General features: G+C 40.1%; 1 long non-coding RNA gene across 3 annotated transcripts in view; it reads left to right on the forward strand.

Moving 5' to 3' along the window:
* The window catches only part of LOC148001658 (uncharacterized), a 38,107-nt gene extending 19,974 nt beyond the window's left edge, over positions 1 to 18,133 (forward strand). For all 3 annotated transcript variants that reach the window (XR_015635522.1, XR_015635523.1, XR_015635524.1), the window contains exon 3: positions 16,577 to 18,133. This is a non-coding gene — a long non-coding RNA (uncharacterized LOC148001658). The remainder of the gene's footprint in view (positions 1 to 16,576) is intronic.
* The last annotated feature ends 634 nt before the right edge of the window (positions 18,134 to 18,767 follow it).

The following is an 18,767-nucleotide window of genomic DNA, read 5'->3' on the forward strand; positions in this document are numbered from 1 at the left end:
TGGGCCACATGTGGGGCAGGCTCTGAATGGGTGTTCCTTCAGTCTCTGTTTTAATCTTTGCCTCTCTATTCCCTGCCAAGGGTATTCTTGTTCCCCTTTTAAAGAAGGAGTGAAGCATTCACATTTTGATCATCTGTCTTGAGTTTCGTTTGTTCTAGGCATCTAGGGTAAATCCAGCATTTTGGCTAATAGCGACTTATCAATGAGTGCATACCATGTATGTCTTTCTGTGATTGGGTTAGCTCACTCAGGATGATATTTTCCAGTTCCAACCATTTGCCTACGAATTTCATAAACTCGTTGTTTTTGATAGCTGAGTAATATTCCATTGTGTAGATGTACCACATTTTCTGTATCCATTCCTCTGTTGAAGGGCATCTGGGTTCTTTCCAGCTTCTGGCTATTATAAATAAGGCTGCGATGAACATAGTGGAGCACGTGTCTTTTTTATATGTTGGGGCATCTTTTGGGTATATGCCCAAGACAGGTATAGCTGGATCCTCAGGCAGTTCAATGTCCAATTTTCTGAGGAACCTCCAGACTGATTTCCAGAATGGGTGTACCAGTCTGCAACCCCACCAACAATGGAGGAGTGTTCCTCTTTCTCCGCATCCTCGCCAGCATTTGCTGTCACCTGAGTTTTTGATCTTAGCCATTCTCACTGGCGTGAGGTGAAATCTCAGGGTTGTTTTGATTTGCATTTCCCTTATGACTAAAGATGTTGAACATTTCTTTAGGTGCTTCCAGCCATTCGGCATTCCTCAGCTGTGAATTCTTTGTTTAGCTCTGAACCCCATTTTTTAATAGGGTTATTTGTTTCCCTGTGGTCTAACTTCTTGAGTTCTTTGTATATTTTGGATATAAGGCCTCTATCTGTTGTAGGATTGGTAAAGATCTTTTCCCAATCTGTTGGTTGCCATTTTGTCCTAACCACAGTGTCCTTTGCCTTACAGAAGCTTTGCAGTTTTATGAGATCCCATTTGTTGATTCTTGATCTTAGAGCATAAGCCATTGGTGTTTTGTTCAGAAAATTTTTTCCAGTGCCCATGTGTTCCAGATGCTTCCCTAGTTTTTCTTCTATTAGTTTGAGTGTGTCTGGTTTGATGTGGAGGTCCTTGATCCACTTGGACTTAAGCTTTGTACAGGGTGATAAGCATGGATCGATCTGCATTCTTCTACATGTTGACCTCCAGTTGAACCAGCACCATTTGCTGAAAATGCTATCTTTTTTCCATTGGATGGTTTTGGCTCCTTTGTCAAAAATCAAGTGACCATAGGTGTGTGGGTTCATTTCTGGGTCTTCAATTCTATTCCATTGGTCTATCTGTCTGTCTCTGTACCAATACCATGCAGTTTTTATCACTATTGCTCTGTAGTACTGCTTGAGTTCAGGGATAGTGATTCCCCCTGAAGTCCTTTTATTGTTGAGGATAGTTTTAGCTATCCTGGGTTTTTTGTTATTCCAGATGAATTTGCAAATTGTTCTGTCTAACTCTTTGAAGAATTGGATTGGTATTTTGATGGGGATTGCATTGAATCTGTAGATTGCTTTTGGTAAAATGGCCATTTTTACTATATTAATCCTGCCAATCCATGAGCATGGGAGATCTTTCCATCTTCTGAGGTCTTCTTCAATTTCTTTCCTCAGTGTCTTGAAGTTCTTATTGTACAGATCTTTTACTTGCTTGGTTAAAGTCACACTGAGGTACTTTATATTATTTGGGTCTATTATGAAGGGTGTCGTTTCCCTAATTTCTTTCTCGGCTTGTTTCTCTTTTGTGTAGAGAAAGGCTACTGATTTATTTGAGTTAATTTTATACCCAGCCACTTTGCTGAAGTTGTTCATCAGCTTTAATAGTTCTCTGGTGGAACTTTTGGGATCACTTAAATATACTATCATATCATCTGCAAATAGTGATATTTTGACTTCTTCTTTTCCGATCTGTATCCCCTTGACCTCCTTTTGTTGTCTGATTGCTCTGGCTAGAACTTCAAGAACTATATTGAATAAGTAGGGAGAGAGTGGGCAGCGTTGTCTAGTCCCTGATTTTAGTGGGATTGTTTCAAGTTTCTCTCCATCTAGTTTAATGTTAGCAACTGGTTTGCTGTATATGGCTTTTACTATGTTTAGGTATGGGCCTTGAATTCCTATTTTTTATCATGACTTTTATCATGAAGGGGTGTTGAATTTTGTCAAATGCTTTCTCAGCATCTAATGAAATGATCATGTGGTTTTTTTCTTTCAGTTTGTTTATATAATGGATCATGTTGATGGTTTTCCGTATATTAAACCATCCCTGCATGCCTGGGATGAAGCCTACTTGATCATGGTGGATGATTGTTTTGATGTGCTCTTGGATTCGGTTTGCCAGAATTTTATTGAGTATTTTTGCGTCGATATTCATAAGGGAAATTGGTGTGAAGTTCTCTTTCTTTGTTGGGTCTTTGTGTGGTTTAGGTATAAGAGTAATTGTGGCTTCATAGAAGGAATTCGGTAGTGCTCCATCTGTTTCAATTTTGTGGAATAGTTTGGATAATATTGGTATGAGGTCTTCTATGAAGGTCTGATATAATTCTGCACTAAACCCGTCTGGACCTGGGCTGTTTTTGGTTGGGAGACCTTTAATGACTGCTTCTATTTCCTTAGGAGTTATGGGGTTGTTTAACTGGTTTATCTGTTCCTGATTTAACTTCGGTACCTGGTATCTGGATAGGAAATTGTCCATTTCTTGAAGATTTTCAAGTTTTGTTGAATATAGGCTTTTATAGTAAGATCTGATGATTTTTTGAATTTCCTCTGAATCTGTAGTTATGTCTCCCTTTTCATTACTGATTTTGTTAATTTGGACATACTCTCTGTGTCTGGCTAAGGGTTTATCTATCTTGTTGATTTTCTCAAAGAACCAACTTTTGGTTCTGTTGATTCTTTCTATGGTCCTTTTTGTTTCTACTTGGTTGATTTCAGCTCTGAGTTTGATTATTTCCTGCCTTCTACTCCTCCTGGGTGTATTTGCTTCTTTTTGTTCTAGAGCTTTTAGGTGGCTGTCAAACTGCTGACATATGCTCTTTCCTGTTTCTTTCTGCAGGCACTCAGCGCTATGAGTTTTCCTCTTAGCACAGCTTTCATTGTGTCCCATAAGTTTGGGTATGTTGTACCTTCATTTTCATTAAATTCTAAAAAGTTTTTAATTTCTTTCTTTATTTCTTCTTTGACCAGGTTATCATTGAGTAGAGCATTGTTCAATTTCCACGTATATGTTGGCATTCTTCCCTTATTGTTATTGAAGACCAGTTTTGGGCCGTGGTGGTCCGATAGCACACATGGGATTATTTCTATCTTTCTGTACCTGTTGAGGCCCATTTTTTGACCAATTATATGGTCAATTTTGGAGAAAGTACCATGAGGAGCTGAGAAGAAGGTATATCCTTTTGCTTTAGGATAGAATGTTCTATAAATATCTGTTAAGTCCATTTGGTTCATGACTTCTCTTAGTCTGTCTATGTCTCTGTTTAATTTCTGTTTCCATGATCTGTCCATTGATGAGAGTGGGGTGTTGAAATCTCCTATTAATATTGTGTGAGGTGCAATGTGTGTTTTGAGCTTTAGTAAGGTTTCTTTTACGTATGTAGGTGCCCTTGTATTTGGGGCATAGTTATTTAAGATTGAGAGTTCATCTTGGTGGATTTTTCCTTTGATGAATATGAAGTGTCCTTCCTTATCTTTTTTGATGACTTTTAGTTGAAAATTGATTTTATTTGATATTAGAATGGCTACTCCAGCTTGCTTCTTCCGATCATTTGCTTGGAAAGTTGTTTTTCAGCCTTTCACTCTGAGGTAGTGTCTGTCTTTTTCTCTGAGGTGTGTTTCCTGTAGGCAGCATAATGCAGGGTCCTTGTTGCATATCCAGTTTGTTAATCTGTGTCTTTTTATTGGGGAGTTGAGGCCATTGATATTGAGAGATACTAAGGAATAGTGATTATTGCTTCCTGTTATATTCATATTTGGATGTGAGGTTATGTTTGTGTGCTTTTCTTGTCATTGTTTTGTTGCCAAGACGATTAGTTTCTTGCTTCTTCTAGGGTATAGCTTGCCTCCTTATGTTGGGCTTTACCATTTGTAGTGGGCATCCTTTGTAGTGCTGGATTTGTAGAAAGATATTGTGTAAATTTGGTTTTGTCATGGAATATCTTGGTTTCTCCATCTATGTTAATTGAGAGTTTTGCAGGATACAGTAACCTGGGCTGGCATTTGTGTTCTCTTAGGGTCTGTATGACATCAGTCCAGGATCTTCTGGCCTTCATAGTTTCTGGCGAAAAGTCTGGTGTGATTCTGATAGGTCTGCCTTTATATGTTACTTGACCTTTTTCCCTTACTGCTTTTAATATTCTTTCTTTATTTTGTGCGTTTGGTGTTTTGACTATTATGTGACGGGAGGTGTTTCTTTTCTGGTCCAATCTATTTGGAGTTCTGTAGGCTTCTTGTATGCCTATGGGTATCTCTCTTTTTTTAGGTTAGGGAAGTTTTCTTCTATGATTTTGTTGAAGATATTTACTGGTCCTTTGAGCTGGGAGTCTTCACTCTCTTCTATACCTATTATCCTTAGGTTTGATCTTCTCACTGAGTCCTGGATTTCCTGTATGTTTTGGACCAGTAGCTTTTTCCGCTTTACATTATCTTTGACAGTTGTGTCAATGATTTCTATGGAATCTTCTGCTCCTGAGATTCTCTCTTCCATCTCTTGTATTCTGTTGGTGAAGCTTGTATCTACAGCTCCTTGTCTCTTCTTTTGGTTTTCTATATCCAGGGTTGTTTCCATGTGTTCTTTCTGAATTGCTTCTATTTCCATTTTTAATTCCTTCAACTATTTGATTGTGTTTTCCTGGAATTCTTTCAGGGATTTTTGTGACTCCTCTCTATGGGCTTCTACTTGTTTATTTATGATTTCCTGGAATTTTGTCAGGGATTTTTGCGATTCCTCTCTGTAGGCTTCTACTTGTTCTCTAAGGGAGTTCTTCACGTCTTTCTTGAAGTCCTCCAGCATCATGATCAAATATGATTTTGAAACTAGATCTTGTTTTTCTGGTGTGTTTGGATATTCCATGTTTGTTTTGATGGGAGAATTGGGCTCTGATGGTGCCATGTAGTCTTGGTTTCTGTTGCTTGGGTTCCTGCGCTTGCCTCTCGCCATCAGATTATCTCTAGTGTTACTTTGTTCTGCTATTTCTGACAGTGGCTAGACTGTCCTATAAGCCTGTGTGTCAGGAGTGCTGTAGACCTGTTTTCCTCTCTTTCAGTCAGTTATGGGGACAGAGTGTTCTGCTTTCGGGCGTGTAGTTTTTCCTCTCTACAGGTCTTCAGCTGTTCCTGTGGGCCTGTGTCTTGAGTTCACCAGGCAGCTTTCTTGCAGCAGAAAATTTGGTCTTACCTGTGGTCCCGAGGCTCAGGTTTGCTCGTGGGGTGCTGTCCAGGGGCTCTCTGCAGCGGCAGCAACCAGGAAGACCTGTGCCGCCCCTTCCGGGAGCTTCAGTGCACCAGGGTTCCAGATGGCGTTTGGTGTTTTCCTCTGGAATCAGTAATGTGTGCAGAGTGCAGTCTCTTCTGGTTTCCCAGGCGTGCCTGCCTCTCTGAAGGTTTAGCTCTCCCTCCCACGGGATTTGGGTGCAGAGAACTGTTTATCTGGTCTGTTCCTTCAGGTTCTGGTGGTGTCTCAGGCACAGGGGTCCTGCCGCTCCTGGGCCCTCCCCCACGGGAACCCAGAGGCCTTATACAGTTTCCTCTTGGGCCAGGGATGTGAGCAGAGGTGGGCAGTGTTGGTGGTCTCTTCTGCTCTGCCGCCTCAGGAGTGCCCACCTGACCAGGCGGTGAGGTCTCTCTCCCACGGGGTCTGGGATCAGAGAGCTGCTGCAGGCCGGGATCCATGGGTGTGGGACTCCCGGTAAACACAGGGAGTGCCCGGTCCTAGAGGAATTCTGCCTCTGTGTGTCCCGAGTTCACCAGGCAGGTCTCTTGCAGCAGAAAAGTTGGTCTTACCTGTGGTCCCAAGGCTCAAGTTTGCTCGCGGGGTGCTGCCCACGAGCTCTCTGTGGCGGCAGCAACCAGGAACTGCAGTTAATATTTTTTGCTTTATTAAATGCTGTGTTTTTATTTTTTATTTTTTCTCCATCTCTTTATTAACTTGGGTATTTCTTATTTACATTTCAATCATTATTACTTTTCCCGGTTTCCAGGCAAACATCCCCCCAACCCCTCCCCCTTCCCTTCTATATGGATGTTCCCCTCCCCATCGTCCTCCCATTACCGCCCTCCCCCCGAGTATCCCGTTCACTGGTGGTCCAACCTTGGCAGGACCAAAGACTTCCCTTTCCACTGGTGCTCTTACTAGGCTATTCATTGGTACCTATGCACTTGGAGACCAGGGTTAGTCTATGTATAGTCTTTGGGTAGTGACTTAGTCCCTGGAAGCTCTGGTTGGTTGGCATTGTTGTTTATATGGGGTCTCAAGCCCCTTCAAGCTCTTTCAGTCCTTTCTCTGATTCCTTCAACGGGGGTCCTATTCTCAGTTCAGTGGTTTGTTGTTGGCATTCGCCTATGTATTTGCCATATTCTGGCTGTGTCTCTCAGGAGAGATCTACATCTGGTTCCTGTCAGCCTGCACTTTTTTGCTTCATCCATCTTATCTAGACACACAATCATATTTCATGATTGAGCAGGTGGTAAATTGGTCTCAGCTGAAAAGTGGGAGTGGGCAGAGAAAAAGGTAGTTGCTGTATATGTATGTGCCACATGTGGGGCAGGCTCTGAATGGGGGTTTCTTCAGCCTCTGTTCTAAATTTTGCTTCCCTATTCCCTCCCAAGGGTATTCTTATTCCCCTTTTAAAGAAGGAGTGAAGCATTTTGGTCATCCTTCTTGAGTTTCATGTGTGCTATGCATCTAGTGTAATTCGAGCATTTGGGCTAATATCCACTTATCAATGAGTGCATACCATGTGTGTTTTTCTGTGATTGGGTTACCTCACTCAGGATGATATTTTCCAGTTCCCTCCATTTGCCTATGAATTTCATAAAGTCATTGTTTTTGATAGCGGAGTAGTATTCCATTGTGTAGATGTACCACATTTTCTGTATCCATTCCTCTGTTGAAGGGCATCTGGGTTCTTTCCAGTTTCTGGTTATTTTAAATAAGGCTGCTATGAACATAGTGGAGCACATGTCTTTTTTATATGTTGGGGCATCTTTTGGGTATATGCCCAAGAGAGGTATAGCTGGGTCCTCAGGTAGTTCAATGTCCAATTTTCTGAGGAACCTCCAGACTGATTTCCAGAATGGTTGTACCAGTTTGCAATCCCACCAACTATGGAGGAGTGTTCCTCTTTCTCCACATCCTTGCCAGCATCTGCTGTCGCTGGAGTTTTTGATTTTCGCCATTCTGACTGGTGTGAGGTAGAATCTCAGGGTTGTTTTTGAGTTGCATTTCCCTTATGACTAAAGATGTTGAACATTTCTTTAGGTGCTTCTCAGCCATATGGCATTCCTCAGCTGTGAATTCTTTGTTTAGCTCTGAACCCCATTTTTAATAGGGTTATTTGTCTCCCTGCCAAGTAACTTCATAAGTTCTTTGTATATTTTGGATATAAGGCCTCTATCTGTTGTAGGATTGGTAAAGATCTTTTCCCAGGCTGTTGGTTACCATTTTGTCCTAACCACAGTGACCTTTGCCTTACAGAAGCTTTGGAGTTTTATGAGATCCCATTTGTTGATTCTTGACCTTAGAGCATAAGCCATTGGTGTTTTGTTCAGGAAATTTTCTCGGGTGCCCATGTGTTTGAGATGCTGCCTTAGTTTTTTTTTCTATTAGTTTGAGTGTGTCTGGTTTGATGTGGAGATCCTTGATCAACTTGAACTTAAGCTTTGTAAGGGTGATAAGCATGGATCGATCTGCATTCTTCTACATGTTGACCTCCAGTTGAACCAGCACCATTTGCTGAAAATGCTCTTTTTTTCCATTGGACGGTTTTAGCTCCTTTGTCAAAAATCAAGTGACCATAGGTGTGTGGGTTCATTTCTGGGTCTTCAATTCTATTCTTCTGGTCTATCTGCCTGTCCCTGTACCAATACCATGCAGTTTTTATCACTATTGCTCTGTAATACTGCTTGAGTTCAGGGATAGTGATCCCCCCTGAAGTCCTTTTTATTAATGAGGATAGTTTTAGCTATCCTGGGTTTTTTTATTCCAGATGAATTTGCAAATTGTTCTGTCTAACTCCCTGAAGAATTGGATTGGTATTTTGATGGGGATTGCATTGAATCTGTAGATTGCTTTTGGTAAAATGGCCATTTTTACTATATCAATCCTGCCAATCCATGAGCATGGGAGATCTTTCCATCTTCTGAGGTCTTCTTCAATTTCTTTCGTCAGAGGCTTGAAGTTCTTACCATACAGATCTTTCACTTCCTTGGTTAAAGTCACACCGAGGTAGTTTATATTATTTGGGACTACTATGAAGGGTGTCATTTCCCTAATTTCTTTCTCAGCTTGTTTCTCTTTTGTGTAGAGAAAGGCTACTGATTTATTTGAGTTAATTTTATACCCAGCCACTTTGCTGAAGTCGTTTATCAGCTTTAGTAGTTCTCTGGTGGAACTTTTGGGATCACTTAAATAAACTATCATATCATCTGCAAATAGTGATATTTTGACTTCTTCTTTTCCGATCTGTATCCCTTTGACCTCCTTTTGTTGTCTGATTGCTCTGGCTAGAACTTCAAGAACTATATTGAATAAGTAGGGAGACAGTGGGCAGCCTTGTCTAGTCCCTGATTTTAGTGGGATTGCTTCAAGTTTCTCTCCATTTAGTTTAATGTTAGCTACTGGTTTGCTGTATATGGCTTTTACTATTTTAATGTACCTGTCATGTAGCTGTTCCTTCCAAGTGGGAGATGCCTGTCACCACCATAGAGAAGAGCAACAAAAATCTACAGTTCTTCTCCAGATGGGCCCTATTAACCTCCCCTTGTAGGGGGTGGTTTAGAGTTGGAGGTTCTGACTCTTTGGAGGCTCAGAAGCTTTTAAGAGTTCTTCATGGGGTTCCCTACTTCCTTGTGGCTATACAAATAGCAAACGGTCTTGAAAGGGGACACTTTTGCGTGATGTAGCTACCATAATTTGCATAGGGGACTTCATGATGGAATACATGTTTTTTTTTTTTTATCACCCCTTGATTCTGTAAATAGCTGCAAGGAACTTACTGGCTTACCAAGTGGGCTGTTTGTTTAGCCCATGATTGTTTTATCTGTGATGAGTTGATGTTTCTTTACATCCTCTTAAGAAAAATCACGTGAGAGCAGTCATGGTTGTTTTACTTATATGTATAGAGACAGATGCTTTAATATTTACTTATCTAAAAATCATAAACTAGGTAGAATGTATAAATTGTTGCCAGATCTTCATGGAGGACATGTTAAAAAAACCCCTATTTTTCTAGGTTAACTCCAGAATGAGGACGTTTAAGTTAACAGAATTATTAAAACTATGAAGTAAAAACTTGCACATTATTTTCGTAAGTTCTTTATTCCCTTAAAACAATTTAACATTTTATCATCACTGAGGCAAATATCTTTTGTTATAAGATATTTAAGATTATTTTGTTATAAGAAATTTGTTAAAAGATTTTTTGTTTGAAAAATAAATGTTATTATGTAAATCTACCAAAAAGCACTAGCCAAAGTACATTGTGATGTTTGTTGTTGCCCTAAAACAGTAAATGTAAAGCAACTCAGAATAAACAAATTCTAAAGACAAACATTTAAAGCTGTATTTTGGGTTCCCAGTAGCTCAATTTCTAAGGCCGTCACTGTCTTCTGAAGCCTCAGCTGACAGACTTAAGATTATAATTCTCATGTGACTAATCACCCTTTCATTAGGATAGGGAGATGACTTAATAAAGTAAATCCTTTGTGAGAATGAGGATTCAACTTCAACCTTCCACAACGTACCTAGAAAGCCATGCTCTTTATAGCATGTGTGTAATCCTATGATGGCATCGTGGAGATAGAGGAGGCTTGCTGCTTGCTAGCCCATCTGTGTAGCCAAATTGATATGCTCCAGGTTCAGTGAGAGACCCTGTCTTCAACAAAACAAAGCAAAATAGAGCAGAGCAAACACAACACAACACAACACAACACAACACAACACAAGTGGAGGCCAATTGAGAAAGGCTTCAGTGCCAACCTATGATTTCTGCATACAGGGACAGATCAACATGTGCACCAATACCCACCTGTACATACATGAATGGGTACATGCACATATGCTAAAAAGAAATCTCTTTCCCAAGAGTGGTGTAATTTTTTATGGCTTTTCTAATCACTTAGCATGATCATTTAGATTGTTGTTGTAGCCAGCATTTTCAATTTGGTGTCGTGATTTTTATATGCCCAATTATAATAAAATTTGTGTTCTGCATTTCTGTGGCTACATAAGATAGTACTAAAATGATGATGACAAGGCAGAGAAATAAATAACTTCAGGTCTAGGGAGAAGAGGAAATTCTGCAATGCGAAGCAATGCTTTACATCTCCAAGTTTTAATGACTTTGTTGATCCACTCATCCAATGTGCCGGGAATATAATGTGATAGGCTCTCTCATGACAGGACTCACTATAGAGCTGGAGGAAGAGGGTGAGAAGCTCATTTAAAACTGGCAGGACCATACAAGGGCCACAGTAGGAGGGTCTTTGTTGCCAAGTCAGCTAAATTCTTCAGACTGAGAAAGGCAGAGTTTTTATTTGAGTGATATATACAGAGAAACATAGTTGTAAGTGACTCGAGCATGTCAGGCAGTGGCTGAAGCATGTGGGAGGTGCTGGGTATGGGGTCGATCACAAGGCTGAGGTCAGACCAAGTCTAGTCTCTTATCATTCTGGAGGACCTTGAACCTTATGTTAGGCTCACTGGGCTGTGATGGTAAATGAGTGAATTGTTTAGAATTCTTAACAAACGATAAATGATTTTTTTATCATCTGGGATCTCTTTTGTTTCTTTAGGGTAACATTAATGATAGATCTATTATCATTCAGATAATAGTCTTTTTATAATTGATCTTTAGCATATGTCAATTTATTTCTCTTAAGATGAGTAAAAGAACAGGAAGAAACTTATCAGAATTCACCATAAACTTATATTTACTAAGCTCTATAAGGCTGAACTTTTTAAAAAGGAACTTTTGATTATTGTAAATGGTATGTATGTTAGGGGAAAATCAGGTTATTTCTGGGACATGAGCCAGATACAATCAGGTTTAAGTAGATTTCTGGAAACCTGCTTAAGCAGAAATAGAAGCCTTTGAAATAAACACACATACATACATGCATGCATACACACACACACACACACACACACACACACACACACACACACACACACACAGCTGTCCTGAGGACTGTGAAAACTGAGGAGACACTATGTCCAGTGGGTGGTGGTCAGATTGGCTGCCTCTTTCCCAGCATTGTAGCTTCTTCCGGGCAATGATGATATCACCTTGACTGTGTCACTTATTTCTAGGACCCACTGGATGAATGAAGCACAAAAAGGAACATTTATTTCTTAAACTTAGAAAATGGCAGGGACAAGGACATTTTGGTTAGCTGAGTAAATGGATGTCTGTGTGTGTGTGTGTGTGTGTGCACTTGAAATTGAACTTGGCACATGTTCAATCTGTTCTTACTGAGCTATTCCCACTGGCCCTAGGCATCTTTACTTCTGACCTTGATACGTTTTTGAGATGTCTATGGATGAGAGAGTTTACTGCAGCTTGTTAATAAGAAAAGATCATTATTTTTATCATATAGAATGCTACCGTAAGCTGAGCGATGATGGCACATGCTTTTAGTCCGGCACTCAGGAGGTAGAGGCAGATGGATCTCTGTGAGTTCGAGGCCAGCTTGGTCTACAGAGTGGGTTCCAGGACAGCCAGGGTTATATAGAGTAACCCTGTCTCAAACTTACAAACAGACAAACAAGCAAGCAAACAACAACACAAAAAATTTCTACTGTAAAATGCCTTAGTTTTGATCCTCTGGTATGTGATTGTATATACATTGTTGAAGTCCTGTTAAAGAAGGGGAAATCTCCACGAACCCAAGTACTGACTTTCCCATTTGACAGCTTTAATATTCTGTGCAGTACACTCAGCCCATCCCCCCTGCTCTGTAGATGACAAAACAGAAACTGTATAGGTAGATATGAGAGACTTATTTAAACTTACATGACAGGAAATAAAATTATCTAGAAACTAGGTTTCTAGACTTCTGACCCAAAGCCTTCAGACTTGTATGGAATCTGAATCTTTTACCTTTAGCAATCTTGGAAGCTGCTCATTTGAGATGTCAAGTTGTATTTAATCTTACATATCATCGACTGCAAGCGAAATAAACTCCCTAGAATAAGTTGTCTTTTTCTGTCTGAATATATATTAATTGGGGTTATTTTGAAGAATGGGAGTCTGGTTTAGGGCATTTATTTTCTTGGAGTCTTGGTCATTGCAGCATGGAGTGGGAAGAAGCCCTCTACAGAAACTAAGATTGTAGGTCCGTCTTAACTGCTGGCCCCACACAAGTCAGTTCAGCTCATGATGACTCAGTGTTTCAACCTGTGGAACAGAGAGCTCAATACCCACTTCTATCTTTCCATACAGGTGGTACGACGATAAAACAATTACGTCAATAATGACGAAAACATGATAGTTGAGCATAGTTTTGCAGTTCATGTATCTGTCATGTATGTAGCTCATGTATGTATTTCAAAAAAGATCATCTGACCTCATGTTAACATGCACAGGCTGACTAGGTGATAAGCTCATGAGAAAGTATTTATGTCTGTTCTGCAAGTGATCCGTGATAGGCTGACTTCTCTACTATGGCCAACTAAAGGCAATAAAAAACAGACATCCTATCTATTTCATTCTGATGAATGAATTCTGATGAAACACATAGCTGTGAGCCTTAAAGAGCAAAGACTTCTAATTAGCATCATTCGAGAACTTTATAACATCCCAGGGAGGGCCGAGCAGGACTGACTCATTTCTCCTGCACATGGTGTTCCCATTTGGCAAACAAGAACACAATGGACTCCTGAAAGTTGAGACACATGAACATTTTCTATTAACTTCAAGGAACTTGTACATTGTTTGCACAGCTGTTGGATTCCTTTCATAGGAGGCAGAAATTACTTTTAAAAGTCTCTCGGGAATAGTGATGATAAAAAAAAATAATAGCTGTAATTTATTGGTCTTCTATTCCCTGTCAGTCACCGTGCAAGAGGGTTACATACATTTCTTTTTGCTTTCTAGTTCTCAAAGCAACTCTGTGAAAGGTAGGTATTATCGTCACGCCTATTTCACTTTACTCAGTCTTTATAGAAAGGAAGTAGGATATGCTATCATTTGAGTACCTTAGTTTCCATTTTTCCCTTGGTAGCATCCTTGTATTTCAGTTCTTCCCATGGATGTTCTTTAGGATAGTAAGCGGCATCATTCATTTCAACTAGCAGACAAATCTAGAGCAAGATGGAGTTAGTTATCATGCCCAAGCATCAGCCAGGTCTGACTGGGGACTTAATACCATTTGTCCCCTATAACAAATGTTATTAGATCACTGCTTTGAAAATTAATGAATTTGATAGTTGCATAGTAAAATGTGCTGGAACGTTGAGCGAAAACAGGCCCTGATTGAATGACGAAGAATTTAAATTGGAATTCTTTGAGCAGATACCTATGGGTGCTTTAGATGGCTTGGATTCTTCCCCCACCCCCATTATGTTAAAGCTCATTAATGGAGCTTTAAATTGTTAAAATCAATCATACCACTGTTATTGATTTAGCATGTTTTAAAGTGCTCAGCCTGTTATTTGATTTCTATGGCACTGGGAGAGAGAAGGGGACATGACATGGACATCAGGACTGGTAAAGGGGTGGAAGCCACCACCAGAGGCTAATCTCCTATTCTGTGCTGGCAGCCAGCCACCCAGCCTCTTTCCTTATTTGGCCTCTGTGTCCTCCAAGGCAGGATGCTCTTCAGAAGCGTGTGACTCACCCACCCTCTCCCACACACTGTTCTTACAGAATGAATGAGAAGTTAGGAGCTCGGGCTTTGGAGAAAGCAGAAAGTCTAGGACATTGGTCTAGTCCAGGATTATTATAAGAACATTACAAAGAAAGCCTGGTGTAGCAGGCTGTGAGTATACTTGGCTTTAAATCCTTCTCCATTTTGTAGCTTCATTGAGGCACCAAGAACGCAGACACCAAACTTAAACCCTGAGAGAAGAGAGGGGGATATTTAGGGAGATTGTGGAGAAACCATAGGTGAAAAGCTTCAGAACCCTCAGTGGGGGTTATTTCTAGTTTTTCAGTGTTTGTTATAATGAAATTAGAAGATTTTAGTTCATCTATATGGTATGATCACTTTTGTGCAATTTCCCTCTTTATTTATCATACCTAATTTATCTTACGAAATTCCAAAGATTTAGTTCTTTGTGGGCCCCAGCACTTGTTTATGGGTTTAGTAGGTTGACTCTCTGCTGATTGGTTCATCACCCTAAGAGTCTCTTGTTTATGGAGGACTTTCCAAAACATGTTTACACAGGCTGGAGAGACAGCTTAGTGAAGTGCTTGCTTTCTAAGTATGAGAACATGAGTTTTGTTCCCCAGCTCCCACATAAAGAGAGGTGGAGGTGTGGCAGTGTGTACCTGTAATACCAGTCCTGAGGATCCACATCCCTGGGGCTTGATGCCCAGCACGTCTAACCTGATCAGCCAGCCTCAGGTCCCTGTGAGATACCCTGCCTAAAACAATGCAAGGTGGACAGCTTTTGAAGAATGACAACTGTGGACTCCATACACAGATACACTGCTACACACATGTGCACACGTGCACGTACATGCATACACACACACTCAACACACACACACACACACACACACACACACACACACACACTCAGGCCTCATACAAAGATCTACTTTCCTCCTGTGTGCTCAGGTTAAATACTTGACAACTAGTTCATCCCTGTACTTTACATTAGGTAACTAGTAGCAGTTTTAAGGTAATTAACTTCATATTATCTTTGTAGTTGAAATATTTTTAATTATTAACTATACCTTTTGTCCTAAATTTATTAAAAATTTTGAGTTTTTAAAATGTATTCATTATTTCATAAAAGTCAACTGTGTACTCTTTGTCCCCTTGGGCAATTCTGATTAAAAGCTTAAGGTTCATTCACTGTCAGGCTCCAGAGGATTGGGCTATGAAATGACAGTTCAATATTTATGTTCTCTTAACATTTATTAGGACAAAGACATACTGAACATGTTTGGATATCTCATAAATGTTTAATAAATGATAGTATCCTATTTAACTTTCTTTACTGACAAGATATCAGGGGAAATTATCATGTTCTAAAATGACAATAGTACACTCTCCTGCGTGCTAGGGAAGGAGAAGAAAAGGAAAGCAGAGCTCTCTTTGGCTTTTCTGGGCTTCCATCAGGACAGACACAAGGATGTTTCCAGCTTCCAGTTAAAGACAGGAATTACAACCTTTCCCTTTGAGGGTCCCTTGCCCCTAAACTGCCCGACCAGTTTCTTCTGCTGAGTTAATGCAGGTGCCCTTCCAAGATCCCCTCCCCCAATGCAGTAGTAGCTCCCCACCCTCTTTTCTTTCTTCCCATGTCTTTTCCAACACCACCAAGCATACTTTCCCTGTCTTACAGGCGTGCTCTCTCTGACACTTTGGGGTTTCTTACTTCTGAAGCCTCTTTACCCTTTCTGCCACGAGCAAGTTTACTGACCTCTATTGCAAAGAACATGGCTTTCTCCTCTCCTCATCTCCATCTTCCTCCTCAGTGTAGCTGCTGGAATCTTTAGCTTGCCTGGTTCCTCTTCCTCTTCCTCTTCTTCCTCCTCTTTCTCCTCTTTTTCCTACTTTTCCTCCTTCTCCTTTTTCACACACTCTAATAGTCCTAGAACTTCTGTCTGCTGCTTCTGTTTTTAAATTCTCTTACTGAGAAGACAAATAACAAAAAAGGGGACTCTGATTTTCCTAGTAAGAGCAGTCATTTCTTAAAAAGAAAAATAAACAGTCCCGCTTCGTGGAGCCTGGGTTTTTCTGTTTTCTCCTTTTGGCTCTTTCTACTCTACAGGGTGAATGACATCCAGCAATTTCTTTTGTGCAGCACCCAGTAGGGTAGAAAGAGTCAAAAGGAGAAAACAGAAAAACTCAGGTTACACAATAGTGGGATTGTTTATTTTTCTTTTAAGAAATGGCTGCGTGTCAATGCTGACTTCTTAGAGCAGCCTGAATTCTATGTGTGGAAACCTATGAGTTAGTTATATTTCTTGCAATCTATGAATTCAACATTGACAGTACTATCTTCAATTCAGGCTATGAAGGAGTCAATATTAACATCCTGGTCAATAATATCATAAAGTTATAACTCCTGTCTCTTTGGGAACAAAGATTATTTCATTATGAAGTTTTCCATGTGTTTTTTAAAAGTGTTTCACATTTTTTTCTTTTTTTTTCCAGAGCTGGGGAGCGAACCCAGGGCCTTGTGCTTGCTAGGCAAGCGCTCTATCATTGAGCTAAATCCCCAACTCCTAGTGTTTCACATTTTCGATGCACCAAATCAGACTTAGCTGTAACTACTTTCATTTGTGCTTTGCATAAGGCAATCCTTTTGAATAGGTAACTCACTGATGCTAAATTTCTAAACAACATTTTTATTATGATATTTCTACCTGGGAACCACATTAAACATTGGTTCAGGACATCTTTACCCTAAACTGGACTGCTGAAGAATAAGAATAAGAATAAGAATAAGAATAAGAATAAGAATAAGAATAAGAATAAGAATTAAAGGGAAAGGAGGAAAAGGAAGAGGAGGAGGAAGAGGAGGAAGAGAGCAACAAAACCAGCCAACCAACCAACCAGCCAACCGACCAACCAGCCAACCAATCAACCAACCAACCAACCAACCAACCAACCAACCAACCAACCAACCAACCAACCAGCCAACCAACCAACCAGCCAACCAACCAACCAGCCAACCAACCAGCCAACCAACCAACCAGCCAACCAACCAAACAGCCAACCAACCAACCAACCAACCATTACCCCCCTCACATACCAAAACAAAACTCAACCCAACCAAACAACAACAACAGCAACAGTTGTCTCAGTGGCTAAAATTGCTTGTCACCAAACTTGATAACCCCGATTTGATCTCCAGCACCCATGTGGTAGAAGGAGAGAAATGATGTCTGTAAACATCTGTAAACACACAAAATAAGTAAAAATGTACTAAAAAGCCACCACTTCATCATAAATCATTGAGACACAACTTATGTGACAAGAAGAAATCTAGGCAGTTTGGCTGGCTCGTTTGCTATTTGTCTTAGTTAGGCTTTCCTATCTTCTGTGACTAGTGAACTTAAACACTTGAAGTTTAATCTCCCCTCCTTCTCTGCTCTTCTAAAATTTGAAGCAGTCACTTCTAATTGACGTGTGGTTGAAGAGACACCACGGCAGCTGCCTCCACCCATTTTAAAAACAAGCCTCTTGCCATTTCCTTCCTTTTTGAGCATTTCACATTTCTGCTCCTGATATGACCTTCCTGACCATCTTGTTCCTTCTATTGTACCTTCTAATCTTTTCCTCTTCCAGCTCTTTCCCAGTTGCTTGCTAAGGAAAACAAATCTCCAACTTCCATTTGTACCAGTTCTCCCCACGTAAGCTCACAAACATCTCCCATCAAACAACTACCCCTACTTTGTATTCACACTTTAGTCTCCATAAATATTTGGGGAGAGAAGTGCTATGGTGCCAACCTGTCTAATGAGTGTCTGATTGGAAAAGAGGAAGTTCAGTAGTACCAGATCAGCTATTGCAAATTATTCTCTACTTTGAAGGCTACACACACACACACACACACACACACACACACACACACACACACACACACACGATATTGTCTATGAAAAGAGTAGCAATAGTGGAAACTCTAACAGAACTTAAGTAGACACAAGAAGAACAACTTAATTACCTACTGCACTATGTTAAAATAAATTTGATTGTGACTCTGAAGCCTCATAGTCCATGCTTCCTGCTCTTGTCCATCTGTAAGCATGCAGTTCTTTTGGGGAGACTAATACCAGATTAAGAACTGGTCTCAATGCAGGTTAGGTGATGTGAACCCATCAAACTGATCAGGGCCAGGATCTGAAACCAAGAGATGATCATCCTTGCTTAGGGTTAGCTCAGCTACTCAAGCCCAGAGAACTATTTCTGTGCTTTTACATGATCACTGGTAGAAACTCTAGAAACATGAATTTTCATTGATTCAGTATTTTGCTTCCATTTGACCAGCCAAATAGTGATGAGAAATAACTGTAATCTAATCTATATATAGTGTGTGTTCTAATAACTGTAATCTAATCTATATATAGTGTAATCTAATCTATATATAGTGTGTAATCTAATCTATATATAGTGTGTAATCTAATCTGTGTGTAACTGTAATCTAATCTATATATAGTGTGTAATCTAATCTATATATGTATGTGTGTATAATGTGGTGAGTACACACATGCACGTACACACACACACACACACACACACACACACACACACACACAGGTTTGAAAAGCATTGGTGCTGATATATAAGCACAATCATTACACAAGAAAGCTAGATGATTTTAACAGAAAAAGCCAGCTGG

Source organism: Rattus norvegicus, chromosome 13, assembly GCF_021556685.1.
Source record: "Rattus norvegicus strain SHRSP/BbbUtx chromosome 13, alternate assembly SHRSP_T2T, whole genome shotgun sequence".
Lineage (NCBI taxonomy): Eukaryota > Metazoa > Chordata > Mammalia > Rodentia > Muridae > Rattus > Rattus norvegicus.